Source organism: Salmo salar, chromosome 08, assembly GCF_965601325.2.
Source record: "Salmo salar chromosome 08, fSalSal1, whole genome shotgun sequence".
In the NCBI taxonomy this organism is placed as follows: domain Eukaryota; kingdom Metazoa; phylum Chordata; class Actinopteri; order Salmoniformes; family Salmonidae; genus Salmo; species Salmo salar.
Genome location: NC_138298.1, coordinates 2,552,501 through 2,560,000, shown reverse-complemented (window position 1 = coordinate 2,560,000; position 7,500 = coordinate 2,552,501). Strand labels below are relative to the sequence as shown.

At 42.8% G+C, this 7,500-nt stretch overlaps 20 non-coding genes and 1 pseudogene across 20 annotated transcripts; all 21 read right to left on the bottom strand.

The window, feature by feature from the left end:
- Window positions 1-105: 105 nt before the first annotated feature.
- Window positions 106-224, bottom strand: LOC145886727 (5S ribosomal RNA). The gene has a single exon (XR_014398312.1). It is a non-coding gene; the product is annotated as a 5S ribosomal RNA (ribosomal RNA).
- A 139-nt stretch (window positions 225-363) lies between these two features.
- Window positions 364-482, bottom strand: LOC145885750 (5S ribosomal RNA). Its single transcript, XR_014397333.1, has one exon. It is a non-coding gene; the product is annotated as a 5S ribosomal RNA (ribosomal RNA).
- A 139-nt stretch (window positions 483-621) lies between these two features.
- Window positions 622-740, bottom strand: LOC145856885 (5S ribosomal RNA). Its single transcript, XR_014377776.1, has one exon. It is a non-coding gene; the product is annotated as a 5S ribosomal RNA (ribosomal RNA).
- Window positions 741-1,149: 409 nt separating this feature from the next.
- LOC145851733 (5S ribosomal RNA) lies at window positions 1,150-1,268 on the bottom strand. Its single transcript, XR_014373585.1, has one exon. It is a non-coding gene; the product is annotated as a 5S ribosomal RNA (ribosomal RNA).
- A 139-nt stretch (window positions 1,269-1,407) lies between these two features.
- On the bottom strand, window positions 1,408-1,526 carry LOC145885852 (5S ribosomal RNA). Its single transcript, XR_014397436.1, has one exon. It is a non-coding gene; the product is annotated as a 5S ribosomal RNA (ribosomal RNA).
- A 139-nt stretch (window positions 1,527-1,665) lies between these two features.
- Window positions 1,666-1,784, bottom strand: LOC145883179 (5S ribosomal RNA). Its single transcript, XR_014394752.1, has one exon. It is a non-coding gene; the product is annotated as a 5S ribosomal RNA (ribosomal RNA).
- Window positions 1,785-1,923: 139 nt separating this feature from the next.
- On the bottom strand, window positions 1,924-2,042 carry LOC145856874 (5S ribosomal RNA). The gene has a single exon (XR_014377765.1). It is a non-coding gene; the product is annotated as a 5S ribosomal RNA (ribosomal RNA).
- Window positions 2,043-2,451: 409 nt separating this feature from the next.
- On the bottom strand, window positions 2,452-2,570 carry LOC145851732 (5S ribosomal RNA). Its single transcript, XR_014373584.1, has one exon. It is a non-coding gene; the product is annotated as a 5S ribosomal RNA (ribosomal RNA).
- Window positions 2,571-2,709: 139 nt separating this feature from the next.
- Window positions 2,710-2,828, bottom strand: LOC145856863 (5S ribosomal RNA). The gene has a single exon (XR_014377754.1). It is a non-coding gene; the product is annotated as a 5S ribosomal RNA (ribosomal RNA).
- A 409-nt stretch (window positions 2,829-3,237) lies between these two features.
- On the bottom strand, window positions 3,238-3,356 carry LOC145885851 (5S ribosomal RNA). The gene has a single exon (XR_014397435.1). It is a non-coding gene; the product is annotated as a 5S ribosomal RNA (ribosomal RNA).
- A 139-nt stretch (window positions 3,357-3,495) lies between these two features.
- Window positions 3,496-3,614, bottom strand: LOC145885749 (5S ribosomal RNA). The gene has a single exon (XR_014397332.1). It is a non-coding gene; the product is annotated as a 5S ribosomal RNA (ribosomal RNA).
- Window positions 3,615-3,753: 139 nt separating this feature from the next.
- Window positions 3,754-3,872, bottom strand: LOC145856852 (5S ribosomal RNA). Its single transcript, XR_014377743.1, has one exon. It is a non-coding gene; the product is annotated as a 5S ribosomal RNA (ribosomal RNA).
- A 409-nt stretch (window positions 3,873-4,281) lies between these two features.
- On the bottom strand, window positions 4,282-4,400 carry LOC145851730 (5S ribosomal RNA). Its single transcript, XR_014373582.1, has one exon. It is a non-coding gene; the product is annotated as a 5S ribosomal RNA (ribosomal RNA).
- A 139-nt stretch (window positions 4,401-4,539) lies between these two features.
- On the bottom strand, window positions 4,540-4,658 carry LOC145856841 (5S ribosomal RNA). Its single transcript, XR_014377732.1, has one exon. It is a non-coding gene; the product is annotated as a 5S ribosomal RNA (ribosomal RNA).
- A 409-nt stretch (window positions 4,659-5,067) lies between these two features.
- On the bottom strand, window positions 5,068-5,186 carry LOC145851729 (5S ribosomal RNA). Its single transcript, XR_014373581.1, has one exon. It is a non-coding gene; the product is annotated as a 5S ribosomal RNA (ribosomal RNA).
- A 139-nt stretch (window positions 5,187-5,325) lies between these two features.
- On the bottom strand, window positions 5,326-5,444 carry LOC145856830 (5S ribosomal RNA). The gene has a single exon (XR_014377721.1). It is a non-coding gene; the product is annotated as a 5S ribosomal RNA (ribosomal RNA).
- A 409-nt stretch (window positions 5,445-5,853) lies between these two features.
- On the bottom strand, window positions 5,854-5,972 carry LOC145852978 (uncharacterized; annotated as a pseudogene).
- A 139-nt stretch (window positions 5,973-6,111) lies between these two features.
- On the bottom strand, window positions 6,112-6,230 carry LOC145885850 (5S ribosomal RNA). Its single transcript, XR_014397434.1, has one exon. It is a non-coding gene; the product is annotated as a 5S ribosomal RNA (ribosomal RNA).
- A 139-nt stretch (window positions 6,231-6,369) lies between these two features.
- LOC145856818 (5S ribosomal RNA) lies at window positions 6,370-6,488 on the bottom strand. Its single transcript, XR_014377709.1, has one exon. It is a non-coding gene; the product is annotated as a 5S ribosomal RNA (ribosomal RNA).
- A 409-nt stretch (window positions 6,489-6,897) lies between these two features.
- Window positions 6,898-7,016, bottom strand: LOC145883178 (5S ribosomal RNA). Its single transcript, XR_014394751.1, has one exon. It is a non-coding gene; the product is annotated as a 5S ribosomal RNA (ribosomal RNA).
- A 139-nt stretch (window positions 7,017-7,155) lies between these two features.
- Window positions 7,156-7,274, bottom strand: LOC145852045 (5S ribosomal RNA). Its single transcript, XR_014373899.1, has one exon. It is a non-coding gene; the product is annotated as a 5S ribosomal RNA (ribosomal RNA).
- Between the last annotated feature and the right edge of the window lie 226 nt (window positions 7,275-7,500).

Genomic DNA, 7,500 nt, shown 5'->3' with positions numbered 1-7,500 from the left:
TATTAAAAATGCAGGAAGCTGCATTTAGTCAATTCATCATTAAATGCTTACTACAAGGCAGAGTTGCTGATGAAATAGTGCAAGATCACACCCTCGTGGACGAAATGCTTACAGCACCTGGTATTCCCAGGCGGTCTCCCATCGAAGTACTAACCAGGCCCGACCCTGCTTAGCTTCCGAGATCAGACAAGATCGGGTGTACCCAGGCTGATATGGCCGTAAGCGAGAAACAATCTCTTGCTACAACATATATAGTCAAAGTGAGTCTGATAAAACAGACATTTAGTCAATTCATCATTAAATGCTTACTACAAGGCAGTGTTGCTGATGAAATAGTGCAAGAGCACACCCTCGTGGACAAAATGCTTACAGCACCTGGTATTCCCAGGCGGTCTCCCATCCAAGTACTAACCAGGCCCGACCCTGCTTAGCTTCCGAGATCAGACGAGATCGGGCATACCCAGGCTGATATGGCCGTAAGCTAGAAACAATCTCTTGCTACAACATATATAGTCAAAGTGAGTCTGATAAAACAGACATTTAGTCAATTCATCATTAAATGCTTACTACAAGGCAGTGTTGCTGATGAAATAGTGCAAGAGCACACCCTCGTGGACAAAATGCTTACAGCACCTGGTATTCCCAGGCGGTCTCCCATCCAAGTACTAACCAGGCCCAACCCTGCTTAGCTTCCGAGATCAGACGAGATCGGGAGTACCCAGGCTGGTATGGCCGTAAGCTAGAAACAATCTCTTGCTACAACATATATAGTCAAAGTGAGTGTGATAAACAGACATTGCATTTTCACCAATTAGATAAGCAGCTTGAACTTTGTGTCACTGAAAAAGTAGAAGAAATTACAAACACTGTTCCCATCACTTTTTAGCACAGGTAGTTGGATAAAATACAAACTTTATTTCCTTTCATCATTTGAACAGGGCAAAGGAGCACAAAGCACACACAAGCTGCATTCAGCAACAATATTCTTGTTTGTCTTATAAATACAAGGCAGATGCTAATTGAAAACACAAGGAAATTTGATCCTATTAAAAAGGCAGGAAGCTGCATTTAGTCAATTCATCATTAAATGCTTACTACAAGGCAGTGTTGCTGATGAAATAGTGCAAGAGCACACCCTCGTGGACATAATGCTTACAGCACCTGGTATTCCCAGGCGGTCTCCCATCCAAGCACTAACCAGGCCCGACCCTGCTTAGCTTCCGAGATCAGACAAGATCGGGTGTACCCAGGCTGATATGGCCGTAAGCAAGAAACAATCTCTTGCTACAACATATATAGTCAAAGTGAGTCTGATAAAACAGACATTTAGTCAATTCATCATTAAATGCTTACTACAAGGCAGAGTTGCTGATGAAATAGTGCAAGAGCACACCCTCGTGGACAAAATGCTTACAGCACCTGGTATTCCCAGGCGGTCTCCCATCCAAGTACTAACCAGGCCCGACCCTGCTTAGCTTCCGAGATCAGACAAGATCGGGTGTACCCAGGCTGATATGGCCGTAAGCGAGAAACAATCTCTTGCTACAACATATATAGTCAAAGTGAGTCTGATAAAACAGACATTTAGTCAATTCATCATTAAATGCTTACTACAAGGCAGTGTTGCTGATGAAATAGTGCAAGAGCACACCCTCGTGGACAAAATGCTTACAGCACCTGGTATTCCCAGGCGGTCTCCCATCCAAGTACTAACCAGGCCCGACCCTGCTTAGCTTCCGAGATCAGACGAGATCGGGCGTACCCAGGCTGATATGGCCGTAAGCTAGAAACAATCTCTTGCTACAACATATATAGTCAAAGTGAGTCTGATAAAACAGACATTTAGTCAATTCATCATTAAATGCTTACTACAAGGCAGTGTTGCTGATGAAATAGTGCAAGAGCACACCCTCGTGGACAAAATGCTTACAGCACCTGGTATTCCCAGGCGGTCTCCCATCCAAGTACTAACCAGGCCCAACCCTGCTTAGCTTCCGAGATCAGACGAGATCGGGAGTACCCAGGCTGGTATGGCCGTAAGCTAGAAACAATCTCTTGCTACAACATATATAGTCAAAGTGAGTGTGATAAACAGACATTGCATTTTCACCAATTAGATAAGCAGCTTGAACTTTGTGTCACTGAAAAAGTAGAAGAAATTACAAACACTGTTCCCATCACTTTTTAGCACAGGTAGTTGGATAAAATACAAACTTTATTTCCTTTCATCATTTGAACAGGGCAAAGGAGCACAAAGCACACACAAGCTGCATTCAGCAACAATATTCTTGTTTGTCTTATAAATACAAGGCAGATGCTAATTGAAAACACAAGGAAATTTGATCCTATTAAAAAGGCAGGAAGCTGCATTTAGTCAATTAATCATTAAATGCTTACTACAAGGCAGTGTTGCTGATGAAATAGTGCAAGAGCACACCCTCGTGGACAAAATGCTTACAGCACCTGGTATTCCCAGGCGGTCTCCCATCCAAGCACTAACCAGGCCCGACCCTGCTTAGCTTCCGAGATCAGACAAGATCGGGTGTACCCAGGCTGATATGGCCGTAAGCGAGAAACAATCTCTTGCTACAACATATATAGTCAAAGTGAGTCTGATAAAACAGACATTTAGTCAATTCATCATTAAATGCTTACTACAAGGCAGTGTTGCTGATGAAATAGTGCAAGAGCACACCCTCGTGGACAAAATGCTTACAGCACCTGGTATTCCCAGGCGGTCTCCCATCCAAGTACTAACCAGGCCCAACCCTGCTTAGCTTCCGAGATCAGACGAGATCGGGAGTACCCAGGCTGGTATGGCCGTAAGCTAGAAACAATCTCTTGCTACAACATATATAGTCAAAGTGAGTGTGATAAACAGACATTGCATTTTCACCAATTAGATAAGCAGCTTGAACTTTGTGTCACTGAAAAAGTAGAAGAAATTACAAACACTGTTCCCATCACTTTTTAGCACAGGTAGTTGGATAAAATACAAACTTTATTTCCTTTCATCATTTGAACAGGGCAAAGGAGCACAAAGCACACACAAGCTGCATTCAGCAACAATATTCTTGTTTGTCTTATAAATACAAGGCAGATGCTAATTGAAAACACAAGGAAATTTGATCCTATTAAAAATGCAGGAAGCTGCATTTAGTCAATTCATCATTAAATGCTTACTACAAGGCAGAGTTGCTGATGAAATAGTGCAAGAGCACACCCTCGTGGACGAAATGCTTACAGCACCTGGTATTCCCAGGCGGTCTCCCATCCAAGTACTAACCAGGCCCGACCCTGCTTAGCTTCCGAGATCAGACAAGATCGGGTGTACCCAGGCTGATATGGCCGTAAGCGAGAAACAATCTCTTGCTACAACATATATAGTCAAAGTGAGTCTGATAAAACAGACATTTAGTCAATTCATCATTAAATGCTTACTACAAGGCAGTGTTGCTGATGAAATAGTGCAAGAGCACACCCTCGTGGACAAAATGCTTACAGCACCTGGTATTCCCAGGCGGTCTCCCATCCAAGTACTAACCAGGCCCGACCCTGCTTAGCTTCCGAGATCAGACGAGATCGGGCATACCCAGGCTGATATGGCCGTAAGCTAGAAACAATCTCTTGCTACAACATATATAGTCAAAGTGAGTCTGATAAAACAGACATTTAGTCAATTCATCATTAAATGCTTACTACAAGGCAGTGTTGCTGATGAAATAGTGCAAGAGCACACCCTCGTGGACAAAATGCTTACAGCACCTGGTATTCCCAGGCGGTCTCCCATCCAAGTACTAACCAGGCCCAACCCTGCTTAGCTTCCGAGATCAGACGAGATCGGGAGTACCCAGGCTGGTATGGCCGTAAGCTAGAAACAATCTCTTGCTACAACATATATAGTCAAAGTGAGTGTGATAAACAGACATTGCATTTTCACCAATTAGATAAGCAGCTTGAACTTTGTGTCACTGAAAAAGTAGAAGAAATTACAAACACTGTTCCCATCACTTTTTAGCACAGGTAGTTGGATAAAATACAAACTTTATTTCCTTTCATCATTTGAACAGGGCAAAGGAGCACAAAGCACACACAAGCTGCATTCAGCAACAATATTCTTGTTTGTCTTATAAATACAAGGCAGATGCTAATTGAAAACACAAGGAAATTTGATCCTATTAAAAAGGCAGGAAGCTGCATTTAGTCAATTCATCATTAAATGCTTACTACAAGGCAGTGTTGCTGATGAAATAGTGCAAGAGCACACCCTCGTGGACAAAATGCTTACAGCACCTGGTATTCCCAGGCGGTCTCCCATCCAAGCACTAACCAGGCCCGACCCTGCTTAGCTTCCGAGATCAGACAAGATCGGGTGTACCCAGGCTGATATGGCCGTAAGCGAGAAACAATCTCTTGCTACAACATATATAGTCAAAGTGAGTCTGATAAAACAGACATTTAGTCAATTCATCATTAAATGCTTACTACAAGGCAGTGTTGCTGATGAAATAGTGCAAGAGCACACCCTCGTGGACAAAATGCTTACAGCACCTGGTATTCCCAGGCGGTCTCCCATCCAAGTACTAACCAGGCCCAACCCTGCTTAGCTTCCGAGATCAGACGAGATCGGGAGTACCCAGGCTGGTATGGCCGTAAGCTAGAAACAATCTCTTGCTACAACATATATAGTCAAAGTGAGTGTGATAAACAGACATTGCATTTTCACCAATTAGATAAGCAGCTTGAACTTTGTGTCACTGAAAAAGTAGAAGAAATTACAAACACTGTTCCCATCACTTTTTAGCACAGGTAGTTGGATAAAATACAAACTTTATTTCCTTTCATCATTTGAACAGGGCAAAGGAGCACAAAGCACACACAAGCTGCATTCAGCAACAATATTCTTGTTTGTCTTATAAATACAAGGCAGATGCTAATTGAAAACACAAGGAAATTTGATCCTATTAAAAAGGCAGGAAGCTGCATTTAGTCAATTAATCATTAAATGCTTACTACAAGGCAGTGTTGCTGATGAAATAGTGCAAGAGCACACCCTCGTGGACAAAATGCTTACAGCACCTGGTATTCCCAGGCGGTCTCCCATCCAAGCACTAACCAGGCCCGACCCTGCTTAGCTTCCGAGATCAGACAAGATCGGGTGTACCCAGGCTGATATGGCCGTAAGCGAGAAACAATCTCTTGCTACAACATATATAGTCAAAGTGAGTCTGATAAAACAGACATTTAGTCAATTCATCATTAAATGCTTACTACAAGGCAGTGTTGCTGATGAAATAGTGCAAGAGCACACCCTCGTGGACAAAATGCTTACAGCACCTGGTATTCCCAGGCGGTCTCCCATCCAAGTACTAACCAGGCCCAACCCTGCTTAGCTTCCGAGATCAGACGAGATCGGGAGTACCCAGGCTGGTATGGCCGTAAGCTAGAAACAATCTCTTGCTACAACATATATAGTCAAAGTGAGTGTGATAAACAGACATTGCATTTTCACCAATTAGATAAGCAGCTTGAACTTTGTGTCACTGAAAAAGTAGAAGAAATTACAAACACTGTTCCCATCACTTTTTAGCACAGGTAGTTGGATAAAATACAAACTTTATTTCCTTTCATCATTTGAACAGGGCAAAGGAGCACAAAGCACACACAAGCTGCATTCAGCAACAATATTCTTGTTTGTCTTATAAATACAAGGCAGATGCTAATTGAAAACACAAGGAAATTTGATCCTATTAAAAAGGCAGGAAGCTGCATTTAGTCAATTCATCATTAAATGCTTACTACAAGGCAGTGTTGCTGATGAAATAGTGCAAGAGCACACCCTCGTGGACAAAATGCTTACAGCACCTGGTATTCCCAGGCGGTCTCCCATCCAAGCACTAACCAGGCCCGACCCTGCTTAGATTCCGAGATCAGACAAGATCGGGTGTACCCAGGCTGATATGGCCGTAAGCGAGAAACAATCTCTTGCTACAACATATATAGTCAAAGTGAGTCTGATAAAACAGACATTTAGTCAATTCATCATTAAATGCTTACTACAAGGCAGTGTTGCTGATGAAATAGTGCAAGAGCACACCCTCGTGGACAAAATGCTTACAGCACCTGGTATTCCCAGGCGGTCTCCCATCCAAGTACTAACCAGGCCCGACCCTGCTTAGCTTCCGAGATCAGACAAGATCGGGTGTACCCAGGCTGATATGGCCGTAAGCGAGAAACAATCTCTTGCTACAACATATATAGTCAAAGTGAGTCTGATAAAACAGACATTTAGTCAATTCATCATTAAATGCTTACTACAAGGCAGTGTTGCTGATGAAATAGTGCAAGAGCACACCCTCGTGGACAAAATGCTTACAGCACCTGGTATTCCCAGGCGGTCTCCCATCCAAGTACTAACCAGGCCCAACCCTGCTTAGCTTCCGAGATCAGACGAGATCGGGAGTACCCAGGCTGGTATGGCCGTAAGCTAGAAACAATCTCTTGCTACAACATATATAGTCAAAGTGAGTGTGATAAACAGACATTGCATTTTCACCAATTAGATAAGCAGCTTGAACTTTGTGTCACTGAAAAAGTAGAAGAAATTACAAACACTGTTCCCATCACTTTTTAGCACAGGTAGTTGGATAAAATACAAACTTTATTTCCTTTCATCATTTGAACAGGGCAAAGGAGCACAAAGCACACACAAGCTGCATTCAGCAACAATATTCTTGTTTGTCTTATAAATACAAGGCAGATGCTAATTGAAAACACAAGGAAATTTGATCCTATTAAAAAGGCAGGAAGCTGCATTTAGTCAATTAATCATTAAATGCTTACTACAAGGCAGTGTTGCTGATGAAATAGTGCAAGAGCACACCCTCGTGGACAAAATGCTTACAGCACCTGGTATTCCCAGGCGGTCTCCCATCCAAGTACTAACCAGGCCCGACCCTGCTTAGCTTCCGAGATCAGACGAGATCGGGCGTACCCAGGCTGATATGGCCGTAAGCTAGAAACAATCTCTTGCTACAACATATATAGTCAAAGTGAGTCTGATAAAACAGACATTTAGTCAATTCATCATTAAATGCTTACTACAAGGCAGTGTTGCTGATGAAATAGTGCAAGAGCACACCCTCGTGGACAAAATGCTTACAGCACCTGGTATTCCCAGGCGGTCTCCCATCCAAGTTCTAACCAGGCCCAACCCTGCTTAGCTTCCGAGATCAGACGAGATCGGGAGTACCCAGGCTGGTATGTCCGTAAGCTAGAAACAATCTCTTGCTACAACATATATAGTCAAAGTGAGTGTGATAAACAGACATTGCATTTTCACCAATTAGATAAGCAGCTTGAACTTTGTGTCACTGAAAAAGTAGAAGAAATTACAAACACTGTTCCCATCACTTTTTAGCACAGGTAGTTGGATAAAATACAAACTTTATTTCCTTTCATCATTTGAACAGGGCAAAGGAGCACAAAGCACACACAAGC